The sequence below is a fragment of the Sciurus vulgaris genome (genome assembly GCF_902686455.1).
Source record: "Sciurus vulgaris genome assembly, chromosome: 14".
Taxonomy (NCBI): Eukaryota; Metazoa; Chordata; class Mammalia; order Rodentia; family Sciuridae; genus Sciurus; species Sciurus vulgaris.
Window position 1 is genome coordinate 2,584,892 of NC_136475.1, and position 14,284 is coordinate 2,599,175.

At 45.1% G+C, this 14,284-nt stretch overlaps 1 long non-coding RNA gene and 1 gene segment (V, D, J or C); one reads left to right on the forward strand and one right to left on the reverse strand.

Annotated features, from left to right (window-relative positions):
• The window catches only part of LOC306643750 (immunoglobulin kappa variable 2-29-like), a 458,283-nt gene that overhangs the window by 266,682 nt on the left and 177,317 nt on the right, over nucleotides 1-14,284 (reverse strand).
• Nucleotides 5,679-6,585, forward strand: LOC306643764. The gene is made up of 2 exons (XR_013759046.1): nucleotides 5,679-5,799; nucleotides 6,456-6,585. It is a non-coding gene; the product is annotated as an uncharacterized lncRNA (long non-coding RNA).

The window sequence follows — 14,284 nt, forward strand, 5'->3', positions numbered from 1 at the left end:
TGATTATGGGGTGCCTTTATCACAGGGAGGCCTCTACCCTTTGTGAACTAGAATGAGCCAGTTCAATGTGGGATGGCCAGATGGGTGACTGTGGACCCCTGAATTGTCCAGAAGGTCTGGAATATGGCAGCTGGTAGACCTGGCCATCCTGACCACTTCCTATATGGGGATCAGTGGCTGGATGTAGTTTTGGACCTTTCATAATGGCTACAAATGTGCTTTAAGGAGACAGCTCAGTCAGCCAAAGTTCTCAATGAGTGGCCCTGGACTCTATACCAGAACCAGTCAATATGTTGCCTTTGCTTCATGTTCTAAACCAGCCTTCCTCCCCTCCCACACTATTTATCAGGAGAAGAAAAGGCTAATGAAAAGTTGGAGAAAAATCAGATGTTTGGTGGATTCTGCCTGACTCCAAATTCATGATACCCAATCTTTGGAGGAAAAAACCTTAATATTGCATTTACATACAACAACCCATTTTGGAGAGAACAAGTTAACTTCCTTTTTCTCTAGAAGTGATAGGTGCTAGGTGACCCAGGCATTTACCTGCTGCTCTTTTGTGGGCCTGTTACACCCCTTACAAGGCAAGACTTTCTTCCTTTGAATTCCTGCATTGGAGGCAACCCCTTTGCTCCCCTGTGTGTCTGATATTCTTGTGGCTGAAGTCAGCCAGCAGTCTCTTGTGAACTACCTTCAGTCTCTCCAGCAAATACAAGAAAAGGCTTGTAAATTTCTTCTTGAGGATCAACCAGAGGATCCACTGGTTTCTAACATTGTCCCAGCCAGGAGACATCAATGGATTCCAAAAGCAAGGATGACACTGAGCTGGAGAGGACCTTAAACCATCATCTTGACCTCCTGATGACCATAATGGTGGTTGGACTCACTGCATGGATTCATCATATTCAACTGAAACTTGTGAAGAAACCTCCTACAGGGTAATGATCACTCATTGAGACCCCATTCATACTCAAAAGATAAAATTTTAAAAAATGCTAATAATGTTTTTTTCTCTTGCTTGGACTGTGTCCTAAGATCAAGGCTACTGAACTCCCTAGGTAAAGTTTTACCTTCTTCCCTTGGAATTCTAGTTCAAGTGGGTGGTGGATTCCTAAACCAGGCCAGACAGACCTGGATGAGCCTTTGTTGACTGTATATTTGGATGATGCTGTTCCCCAATTTAGTGACAATCATTTTACTCTGAGGTGGAAGCTGTCCTAATAGCTTGGAGTGTGGCTCCTGCCCCCTCCAAGAGCAGAAATATAGAGCCTCCCCCATCCAATCCTCCATGTCATGAGATCCCTTCCTCTCTCATGAAGATGTGAAGGACTTCCATGATGAGGGCAAGTCAAGTCAGGTACACTCTCCCTCTTTTAAAGGCAACTTATTTGATTATCTTTAGAATTCTTCATAGGAAATTTCCCCAAAACTCCTGTAAAATAACCTGGGAGAAGAAGGAATACCAGGACATTGGTTTTGGGGCCAATGATTTAGGATCTTGTCCACATATTGTTGTTGATTATCACTTGCCACAGCGTCGACATCCCAGGTGGATATTTGGAAGTGGGCATTGTTTGGAGGGTTCAGTTCTTCTCTGATCAGTTTAACTTAATTCAGGGCTAAGATGTCCCACTTCTTGACCACAAAAGGGTGACATGACCTGCAAAATCCTCACCAAGGCCTCCTGCCTGGAAAGGCTGATCTATTCTACAAGTATAAATTTCACTTCATGTTTATAACTGGTAAGACAGCAACTTTATGGGAACTTAACAAGGAAGTTTTCTTTCACTATCACTCAGGTGATTTTTAGTTTCAGAGGCTACACTCAGAACTCCCAGTCCAGGCAATTTGCTTCCCTATATTCTGATGGCTTTGCATAGACCCAGATCCAGCCCAGCTGCAAACATTTTATAAAGGAAGATGCAGTTATTTGAAATGGAGGTCCCACTGGGGGTAGGACCACGATGTCTCCAGTGAACTCAGACATCGTAGACCAGGCTCTGAAGGCAGGGATCTCATTTTACTTAGGATTGTACAAGACATACATAGATACATTATCCAATCAGGTTAAGACTCTTTTAAAACATAGCAGAACCAACCTATAGGTAAGCTACACGTGGTACTCATGTAAACAAACCAAGTATCCCTATGTGATTCTGTCCAACAACAAGCCTGAGACAAAGGACTGGGAGAAGGGCAAGCTCCAGCACACAGCATGAGGTGAGGCAGTGTGGGTGAGCTCACATTACAGCTTGCCGTGATGCCTGCTGAGTGAGGCTTTCCCTCAGCTCATAGCTCAGCATCAGTAACTGCAAAGGCCCTTAATTCATGGCAAGTCTTTACCATTTCCTCAGTTTCTCCAACCAAATTTTTTGGTTTATTTAAGCCATGGTGTCCACGAGGGTGGTCTAGTAAGCTTGAGGAATGTTCCCTACATTTCTCCCTTCTTTACTAATTGAAGAAGCAGGGTCTTTGCAAATATTTTTTTGTGATTTGGCATGGTAAGTTAATCACTTAGAAAGAAGATCAAATATACAACAAAATCCAAATATGCATAACAGTATGACAAATATAAAATGAGCACAGTTACAAAAAGTTGCTTTAACCAAGACATGTCTGGTAACCAAGAAGCCAGCCAATCTAGCAAGCATGTATTTCCAGGTTCTTGATGAATGTTATTATCAATATCCTTTAAATAACTTAGCTCTTTGGAAGTAGGATTACCATGAACAGTTAAGTTGAAAGACACATATTATTGAGTTCCTTACAGCTCTTATGGTGTAACAGCAACAAATAATCAATGAAAGCTCTAAAATACTACTTGACATTAAATTTTTTGATGACCACAGTATGACAACACATCCCTTTCACTAATAGACAGGTAATCCAGACATAAAATACATAAAAACATTTCCACCCTCATTAAAAATATAAATAAAATGGACCTAATGCAGAACTGCAAAATATTTCACTCCAAAACCAGATGAATTTACTTTATTCTCAACAGCTAATGGAACTTTTTCTAAAACAGACTATATTCTATGTATAATATAATTTCTCACACAATGAAAGTTATAATCTTGTGCATTTTAGCAGGTTATAATGGAATAAAAATAGAAATCAATGGCACAAAAAGTTATGTAAACCACAGATATACATGGAGATTGGAACTCACCCTATTGAGTGATTAATGGATTACAGAAGAAATGAGAGAGGAAATCAACAAATTCTTAAAAAAATGAGAACAGACAATGCATCAAATTCTCTGAGTCAGAATGAAGGTAGTCCTAAGAGGCTAGTTAACAGCATTGAGTACCACATTAAAACAAAGAAAGATTTCAAAAAATGATCTAATGCTATACCTCAAGTCTCTAGAAAAGAAAGATGTAGCTGATTCAAAAATTTGTAGAATACAGGAAACAAGATCAGAGCTAAAGTCAGTGAAACTGAGAATAAAAAGCATAGAATCAGTGCAACAGAGATGATACTTTGAAAAGATAAAGAACATTGATAAACCCTTAACCAAAGTAATCATAAGAAATGGCGGGAGGCTGAATCTAGTGCTTCAGGACTTTGGTCCCCTGCATCTCTGTGTTCCAGGTGAGGAAAATGTACTACATCAGAAAAATAGGATGAACAGCTCCTCCCTGTGCCTCCCTGGGAAGCTGCTTCTGAGCTCCAGCAGGAAGTGACTTGTCACAGCATGATGTAGCTCCCTAGTTCTCACCTTAGGGACAGAACATCCTGCACAGTCTTTTATAAAGAAGTGTAACACTGGGGGTCTGGTCTTGATGGCAGGTCCTGAGAGCAGATTGATCATTCTCAGATATAAAAGATACATTCTTGTGCATTTTAGCAGATTATAATGGAATGAGCATCAAGGACTGTGTCCCAGAGAAGTCACCGTCATCTGCAGAGCTGGGGAGAACCTTATGCACATTGATTAGGAGAACTGACTCCCCTGGTTCTGGCACAAACAGGAGTTCCTGGGTTCCTCAGTGACCAGCTACTGCTGGGCCATGTGGCACCCCAGGCTCAGCGGTGGAGAGTTCAGGCTGATTCCCTCCCAGCAGCTGTAACCTTCATGTGAGGTGTGTAGAAACCTACTGTGTTCAAGCATGAAGATACCTGTGCATAAGGACCTGTCCCTTCCCAATACCTGCCCAGAGAGGATGCTGAGTGAGGATCATTGGATGCTTCCTGTCTGGAATGCAGCTGTGACAGAGATGGCCTCCGTGGCCTCATTCAGAGGAGTCTCTGAGCACAGAGTCAGGAGTGTTGGCCTGTTCTGTCCTGAACCTACTGAAGGAAAGTCACTGGTGAGTAAATCCTAGGAGCTCCTGGCCCTTGGCTCATACTCTCCTGGTGTAGGCATCCCAGAACCATGATCTCCTCTGAGGTGTGGCTGAGTGGCCCAGGACCCAGCCTGCTCTGTTGGTCCTCACATACCTGTTTCTCTATCCCACCTCTGTCACCACCAGATTTTAGTCCATCTTCTGTTGCTATATGGAAAACCCAGAACTAGACAATTCATGAAGAAGGTAAATTGACTTCTTCATACTTCTTGAGGTTGGTAATTGAAGGTCACATGTCACCATCTTCAAATTATCTGTGTGAGAATTTCTTGTTGCTTCTTCACATGGTGCAGCCATGAAAGGGGAGACTAAAGTTTATATATGGGATTATATAATAGCCACCAGTGACCAAATATGACATCATAGGTTACATAAGACCATGCTTGCACTGTTCCTTAATATGACATCATAGGTTACATAAGACCATGCTTGCACTGTTCCTTAATATGACATCATAGGTTACATAAGAGTTTGCAAAGCCTTGTGGTTCCTGTCTTACATACGCCAGCTTAGTCATTGCTTCTGGGACATCGAACTGAGGAAACCTGATCAACTCCATGTACTGTGCAGGGATTAAGTTTCCAACTCATGAAGTTTTACAGGACACATTGATAGCGTGACAATTCTGCCTGCATCATACACTTCCTTGTCTCTTCTGCAACTTTTCTTTGTTATACACCACTTAACCAGAACCCTGGGTCTTACTCAAAAAGAAATGTGCTCATTGCCATTTCCCTGATGACCCTACCCTGATGTTCTCTGTGACCAGGCTCCTTGGGTGCAGGTGACTTGCTCTCCTCAGTCTCATAGATGCATGCCACCTTTGCAGTCTCATGCATGGACAATCTGATGGCTTGTCTTCTCTATCTCCTCTCTTCTGCACCGGATCCTGTTCCAGGATCTTTCACTCTCCTGTTTTCTATTTATTACATTCATGACTCTGTCACCCACTCGACAATCTGCTCCCAGGTGAAAAGCACATAACAAGGGAGAGGATGCTGAGACTGCAGAGGCTCCCATCCCAGGTCCACCAACGAGCTCCACCTGGGAGGTGAGTCTGGCCAGGCCTTTTCCCCACATGCTGCACACCTACTGGAGGCTCAGGTAGAGTCTCTGTGCAAGCAGAGGCCAACAACCTCCTGAAACCCCTCATCTGCTCTTATGTCATGACAAATTTCTGACTTGCACAACACAATAGCAGTCTCACCGATCTTTTCATTTCTTCTCTGACTGTGATCTAATCTTCAACCTCTCTTACCAGGACTTCTGATTTTTTTTCTTATTGATTCCAAGATCTATGAAGACAAAACACTGTGCTTACAGATTTGGGTTCGGTTGCAGCTGCCATGTGTGGTGCTTGTGCCTGGCTCTGCATCAGAAATCTGATATTCCCTGCATGTGATTGACATCACATGAAGACCATCCACTGACAGCCCACCTCAGGGTAGGTGAAGGTTTCTCTCAAAGTCTTGTCACTGTCTTGCATGTTGTCACTGAGTGAAGCCAGCATTGCCAATACCACGTGGACTCCAAACAGTACTGGGAGCTTTGAAAGGAGATACATGTCAGCATGTCCATCTGCAGCCAGAGCTCTGAGTCATGGACTGCAGAAAGAACAAGTAGCATTTCCAAGGAGGAGTCACTGCAAACCCAAAGGACCAAACAGGTGAAGGCTGCTTTCTCTCCTTTAACCCAAAAAAACTAAATTAAAATAAATTGAGGAGATAATTCAGGAGACAGAGCTCTTCTTCACTACACAAAAATTGTGAGTAGAGTAAAGGATGCTGTGCTGGAACTTGGTCCCCCTCACTTTTGAGTATAGCAGCAGGGATGCAGGGACATGACAGACTAAAAGTCCACTGCCTTCCACCCTATGATCATTCAGATAACTGGATATAAAAGCCTATATTTGACTCTATGTTTACAGGAAACACAGTGCCAAACAGCACAAACTTGGACAGGGGACACTAGTGGACCAGGATGCCCATGGCCCCACCTGTCCTGAGGGACAGCAGTGCTCCAGGGGGAGAGGTCTCAGAGCAGTCAAGGTAGCAGCTAGAGTGGAAAGTGACCTGCTTATGTATTGTCTCTCCTTCATAGTGAAGTGGAAGCTCTGGAACCTCAGGGTTCTGCTGGCCTTCTTCCAGGTAACCTCTGCCTAGAGCGTTCAGGATGCTATTATTTGTGTAGCTGCATCACATTTAGAGATGAATAAATGAAGAACCGCTCACCAGATTTGGGAGATGATGCTATTTCTATTTTCACCACTAGGAGGAGCAGTGACACTTAGGGACTTAATGACAGAGAGTCCAGGGGCCTTGGGCTGGTATTTAGAAAGGCTTGGCCTGCAGAGAGATGGCCAAGGGTCTCATGGAGTGCTGGGTGACTCTGAGTTCCTGCTTGTGACCAGAGGATTGTCAGAGCTCTGGTTTGGATGTGCTGGGGTGACTGAGATATCAGAGGGACTTCACATGTGCACTTAAGTCCTAACAGAGAATCTGAGAGGCAGGTCATGCACCTGAGCACTGCTCCTTATTCTGCCAGTGGCATGGAGGTGTCCAGGGAACGGCACCACCTTTGCATGCTCTGAGACACACGGATCCCATTACACACGTAACATGGCTTTACATTGACCACAGACCATTTGAAAGATGGCAATTGTAATAAGCCAGCCTCCAAATGTCAAAGGTCAAATGTGTTCTCTTCTATGGGGAAGCTAATCCAAGATCAGTTGGGGTGGGGGTGTAAATAAAATAATGGGGGACAGATGAGTAGGGTAGAGGAAGGGAAATGGAGGGAAGGAAGGAGGGATGGGACAGGGGAAGAGTGGCATGAACCTGACCTGGCTCTCCTGTGTACTCGTGGGAACAGAGCACAGTGGAGCTCAGCAGCAGGTACATCCACAGACACCAAGTGAAGAAAGTAAAGTAAATGGCAGAAGGATCAGTAAGTAGAGGCAGGAAAGAGGGGAGGGCAGTGAGAGGCAGAGGGGCTTCTTGGGGCCTGATGTGGAACAAAGTATATTCCATGCTTTTATTATTATGTCAAGGTAAATTCTATTGTCACGTGTAGCTAAAAACAACCACCACAAATAAATAAAATTTTATCTGAGAGTAAGAAAAGAAATGCAAAGTAATAAATCAATGTTAAAAAATTCTAATTTTAATACTTTAACATGGAAAGACAACCTGTGATGTAAAAATATTTTATCTTGGCATATTTACTTGGATTTTATTGATAGTTGTGATTTTCCATTGGTTTCTGGTCTCTCCTTGGTGTGGTCACCTGGCCTTCCTACTGGACTTCTTGCCTCCTCTTCAGTTCATTTGTCCTCAGGCCTCACTACCCCTGAACATTTGCTGCCACACTCTCTGGGGCTGTGTGGGATCTGCTGGGGCCCAAGGCAGCTGCTCAGAGCTCTGTTAACAGGCTTCTCCTGGGGATGGGACTGAATGCAATCACCTTCACAGACAGCAAGATGGTATCAGGGCCCCACATATTCACAGGCTTGGTTTGTGTCTCAGACAAGAGGTTTTAGAGGAATTATAGGTTTAAAAAAGTAAAAAAAAATCAACATGAAGAAAGAAAAATGTCACCTAATGGTTTGACCATTTTGTAGATAAGACAATCTGTGTTTCAGATGTCTTTATCTCTCATTGAATTCCTTACTTATTCTTTGTAGTTATAAATAACATCTTGATTTGTTTTAATTACAAAAGTATAGAATACCATTTGCTCTAATTTGGTCCCACTATGTTTCCCCACTACCTTCTGTGTTTGTTAGTCAGGGTTCTCTAGAGGAGGGGAACAAACTCTGTGTGTGTGTGTGTGTGTGTGTGTGTGTGTGTGTGTGTGTGTGTGTGTATTGAAAATGTCAGTTTTAAAATCAGCTGCCAGTTGAGGAGCAGCCAGGCTAACATTCACATATCGTGGGCCCCTGTTACCCAAGAGTCCCCAGTGCCCTTTCAGGTGTGGTGGTGCCTCTGTGCACAGCCTGGCTGCCCTCTCTGTGGCGCTCCCTGTGCTGTGTGCTGCCCGCAGAGCTCAGGGGCCCTGGACTGGCTGCACTGAGAGCAGAGCTGCCTTGTCTGTTTCCAGGACCCTCCTCCCTCCCCTGTCACATCTCAGGGCAGTTTCCCAGGTCACAGCCTCTTGCTCTTCATCTGACCTTGGAGCAAACTGACACTCAGGGGCCTTGTCTGCTGCTGCCTCCTAGGCTTATTCTGATCCAGACTTTAATTCCAGGGCCATCCTCTTTTTTGGAGTAAGAAGTTTATTTAATTTAAATTTTTATATTTTCACTGTATGAGAAGTAGAGTCACCAGTCAGAGCTTTATGCTGATGAGCTGTGGGAACTGAGGTCAAATGACAGGAAGAGGGCAGAGTGTGGAGGTTCCCAAGCTATGAACCAGACCAGCCAGTTACTGCCCTGGGAAATGCAGGGACCTGTGTCTTTGGATGGTGATGGAGCATCCTGAACACCTCATGGAGACCTGGTGTTGCCCAGTGCATGTGCAGGAAGGCCTGGGCAGTATGGTGACAAGAATGGCAGTAAACTCTCAGGAATAAGCTCAGCAGCCTCTTGAGGAATGCTTGTGTGTTAAATAGAAATTTCCCACTTAGAGAAAGGTTGTTGTACAGCACACAGCACTCTGTGGCCCTGGGTCATCTGAAAGCAGGTGACCTGAGAGCCCACCCTCTGGAAACTTCTTCCTTCATAACCCTGAACGAAGTGTGAAATAAACATCAGCACTAGTGCATCACTCCATGAGACCTTCAGATTCATTTCAGATTATGGGAATTGCCTGATTCTCTCTGTTATAATTAATCCATCAAGTCCTGTATCATGTGCTGCCTTCAGCTGCTCTGGATTTTGGTCTCCTTGAGGTTGGATTCGTCTATCCACCTTTTCCTAAACTTCATGATCTCACCACTTTGGAGAGTATACCCTGACTGTTTGTAGATGTGTCTCCGTTAGCATATTTGTCTTCCCCTCATGGTAGGATTTAGCCGTAGCATCCCCAGCAGCAATCTCTAGAAATGTGCTCTTCTCATACAGCTTCCTGTTGGGTGGTGCCTGATTTTAATCTGTTTCATTACTTCTGATGTTCGTATGGATTTTTGTTCAAAGGAATATTGACAGACTTCTCTTCTGTGAGATCTTCTTTGGTTATTTGAAATTAGCATGGGACTGGGTGTGTGGCTAAGTGGCAGAGTATTTACCCAGCATGGCCAAGGTCCTGGGTATGATCGAACTCCAACTTTGTTTTTAAAGTTAACAGGAAATTTTTGAAATGTCCTCAATCCTTTTATGGACATCCCATTCCTCAGCAAAGTGTCAGTACCAGTATGGACTCATGGATCATGTTTTCTCAGGAGCTAAACTCTCCCTGGACCACCTGCTCATCTGCCCTGATGTTGGGGTGCCAAGCTTGCTTAGGCACAAGTACGAGCTGCAGGGTCAAGACCCCCAGACTCCAGGAGTTGGATGGAAGCAGGCTTCTGGCAAGCAGCCTCAAAACTTGTTCATTGTGGGAACAGGTATACATTTTATAAGTTTCTTTTTCAAACACAAATACCAGGGGAGATCAGACCAACAGGCTCCTATAGACGTTCCCTTGGTAACACCAGGTCAACTTGGGGCAGTTGTTTACTTTCCTACGTAAGGGAAGTGGAATGCTCCTCCTGCAAGTTTACACAATTGAGACATTAACCGCTGCAAACCAAGAACTAGGATATCTCCCAACATCCTGAGTCTACCCTTGTTCCTAAACCTGTCTATTGTCCTGTCACCAAATCTCATCCAGGTCCTAAGAGAACTCAGTTCCCAGAGGCTGCTGCAGGGCTGGGGACACGTGGTGAGTCAGGAGGAAGCCATTTAGGAGGTTGGGATTGGAATACCCTCTACTGCACCAAGGCCAGGCACCCGGGTGGTGGAGGGCACACTGGACAGGGTGAGGAGGGTGTCCCACATTTGAGTGGTGACCTGGGAGCCCATGTGCAGGTCAAATGTACAACAGCATGAGGAGGGTACAAAGGACTGTGGTCCTGTGTGCAAGTGGGGATGTCAGGAAACCACAGGAGGGCTTCTGACATAGTTTAAATATGGGGTGTCCCCAGAGACTGAGGGGTTGAATGCTGCAATAGGGGATCAATCCATTTGATGGACTCATGATCTAAGTGATTTCTTGGAAGGCAGAACCTAGTTGGAGGAGGAGGTCACTGGATCTATGCCCTGGAGGCTGTGTCTTCCCCTGAGCCCTTCTGCTGTATTTCCTGGATGCCTTGAGCTGAGCTGCCTTCCTCCACCAAGCCCTTCCTCCATGATGCTTCTGCCTGGCAGACACCTGGCCATGGATTGAAATCAAGAGCCAGGATGACTCTCCTCCTCTATGTTGTTTTTCTGGGTATTTGTCACAGTGAGAGGTGTGCAGAGTTGGCTGTGTCCTCGCAAGTGCTATCAGAGCAGATCAGGGAACATTCACAAGTCAGGTGAGGTTGTGTGATGGGAGGGGAGGCCCATGACATTCAGAGGGAGGTTGACACCAGAGACAATCAGAGCCACGATCATTACTGTAGGAGGAAGGGACCTCAACCCTGAAAGGGACATCTCTAGAATAAATGGGAATTTGACTTGAAGTGGAAATATCACAATAAACTCAGTTGTATATAGGGAAAGATAGGAATGTGTATTCAGATAAGAGATGATAGATGGTGATGGTAGGTAGGTGGATTGATTGAAAGACTGATTCATACATAGATAGATCCTCCCTAATCCACAGGGTTCCAGTAAGCACTCAGTGCCTAGATTTATTTCCATTAAAGGAATCTTGTCTACACCTTGATCAGGAACCAAGTAGGCTCCAAAAATGATGAGACTGTGGCAACTGTAAAGCAAAACCACCTGCACTGATATCACTGTGGCCAAATCTGGGTCATCTTGAGAATCAAAATTTATAATGATGACAAACTGACCCATTAAAGAGAAGATGAAGCAAAGCTTAGGTGAAGCTGGGGGAGGGGCACAGCATCAATGGAAGGACCTCAGGGACATGAGGCCTGATGTGTAAAGCAGCGCACACAGGGAGAGGGAGCTGAGCTTCAGGGGTGAAAGGGCCATCCTTGACATTGGCTGGCCTAGGTCAGAGGACAGGACAGAACCTTCAGAGTGGAGGAGGCTGAGAAGTCAGCTGGGATGGCAGGACAGCATGGATACTTCTTACAGTCACCACCCCAGCACTTGATGTGTTTCCTCCTGTTCTGTTGTTCCTCTTACAACTCTTTGCATTTCTGGTGGAAATTCTGATCACTTATCATGCCAAGTCTTCCAGGAGTCAGGCATGGAGGAAGCCTCTCTGAAATAAGTATTGTGCACACCTACGAAAGCAAGAGGTCAGTAAAATCTGTTGTGGGTGGTGGGGTTGTGATAGAGCTAATGACCTCATCTCCATTGGACAGTAGGCAGGAGAAGTGGGTCCTGAACCATGATGAGAGCAAAGGGGCCCTCCACATCCAGGAAAGAGGGATGGTTCTGGGCTGTGGCCCAGAGGAAACACATTCACTCTAGGCAATTCTGTGGTGTCTGGTCTTTACTGGGACACCTGGTAACACTTAACCAGGGCTGAGTGACTGAGAGGAGCCACCCTGCAGCTGTGCCCTGTCTGCTCAGCCCTGCTGGTTTGCATGTGCCCAGAGCACAGCCCACTGCCCTGAGGACTTCTTAATAGGCTGCTCACACCCTGTGCAGGAGTCAGTCCCAGTCAGGACACAGAATGGACATGAGGGCCCCTGCTCAGCTCCTGGGGATCCTGCTGCTCTGCCTCCCAGGTAAGGAGGGACAAGTGGGAAATTGCTCAGATAAATGTGATCATACCTGCCTGGTCTTCAGGGAAATCCTCTTATAACATGATTAATTGTGTGCATATCTCTTTTCATGTGTCCAATTTCAGGTGCCAGATGTGACATCTTGATGACCCAGTCTCCATCCTCCCTGTCTAAATCTCCAGGAGAAAGTGTCTCCATCACTTGCAGGGCCAGTCAGGGCATTAGCGGTTACTTAAGCTGGTACCAACAGAAGCCAGGGCAAGCTCCTAAGCTCCTGATCTATGGTGCAAACAGTTTGGAATCTGGGATCCCTTCGAGATTCAGTGGCAGTGGATCTGGGACAGATTACACTCTCACCATCAGCAGTCTGGAGCCTGAAGATGTGGCCACTTATTTCTGTCAACAGTATGATGAGTTCCCTCCCACAGTGATACAGGCCATGACAAAATCCTCTCAGAGAAGCAGAAGTGTGAGACTGGGCTGCCCCAGCTGCTCCTCCTGCTGCCTCCACCTGCTGACAGAACTTCTCAGAGGCACCAGGCTTTCAGGGTCACTGGGAGGTTCTGTTGGACTCAGAGAATGTCCTTTGCACCCTGTTCCTATGTCCTTGTCAGCCCCAGCACTCACCTATCAGATCAGACCCAGGAGAGTGGATGTCCCTGAAGGTGTGCAAGGCCTGCTCAGTGCAGTACTGCTCCTCCAGCCTATGATTGACAGGAAGCACAGGAGGCCAATCAGAAGAAGCACCATGAAGAGTTCGTACACTATGGGTGCAGGACCCTGGGGCTAGTGAGCCCAGTCAAGCTGCCCAGTGGAACTAATGAGATGTTCTGAGACTGAGACATTGATGGTCAGTTATTGTGACAAAAGTGACACTGCAAAAACTACAGACAAGACTTCTTCACAGAAAGGTTCTCTGTCAACTGCTTATGCAAACAGGCCTTTAGTATGTGAAGTGTGCTCAGCATCAATAATCATCAGAGTGAAAGTTGCAACCAACCACCAGAAAACTTCCGATGAAAGACCACAAAAGTAAACCATGAAGATCATTGAGCACAGCATGGGGAATGATGCAGATCACTCTCCTGTGTTTGGGAATGTGAATGCACCTGAGTTGGAGGACTTCCTGACCATGCACGTACCCTGTGATCCAGGTGTTCCTCTCGGAGCACACAGATGTGCACACGTCCCCATGTGCAGTGACCTCACATTGTTATCTGTGATAATTGCACACTGAAACAGCTAAGTGCCGAACAAGAGTAGAATGGAAACATAAAAGGAGGGAAGTGCATGTAGTGAAATAGTGTATACCACTGAACACCTTCACTGCCTTCAAGAATCCTGCAAGAGGAAGCAAGAGCAAGAGGCACAGGAGCTCATTATCCAGCATCCAATTTTTATGGCCTCAAGAACCATCAAAATTTTGAGAATTGTTAAAGTTTACTTAGAAATTGTTTTGAGAAAAGTGTGGTGGTTGACTGATTATTCTTGGTTCACTTATTTTCCTGGCATTTTGTGTGTATGAATTCTCTTTCCTCCTGCCTGCATGTTTCTTCTGAGAAACCTCTGATAGTCCTGTGGAAGTTTCCTAGGATGTTAAGGGCTCATTTTCTCCTTTTCCTTTCTACACTGTCTGTCTTTATTCTTTAATAATTTCTTTAGAATGTGCTTTAGTGTGACCTACTTTTTCTATATTTAAAAATTTTATTTGTTCTAATTAGCTGTACATAGCCATAGAATGCATTTATACATTTTGATAGATCATACAGAAATCCAGTGTGATCTCTCATTTTTCTGATTATACATATTGTAGGATCACAGAAGTCACACAGTCAAACATGCACAGGAGGCAATAATGTCTGCTTCCCTCTACTCTCATTCCTAGGCTGGTTTTATCTGGGACCTGGAAGCTCAGTTATCCTGAATGTCCATATTCTTCCTAAAATCTGGGAAAGTTTAAGCCATTTTTACTCCACAGAGGCTGAAAATTTTCTGTCCCCATGTGTTTGCACCATATGGAGCACGTGGCCTGTCACTACTGTGGGAAAGGAGCCCGGAAAGGGAGCGACTCTTTTTACCTGTAAAGTAAAAGTCTTTCTCAAAAG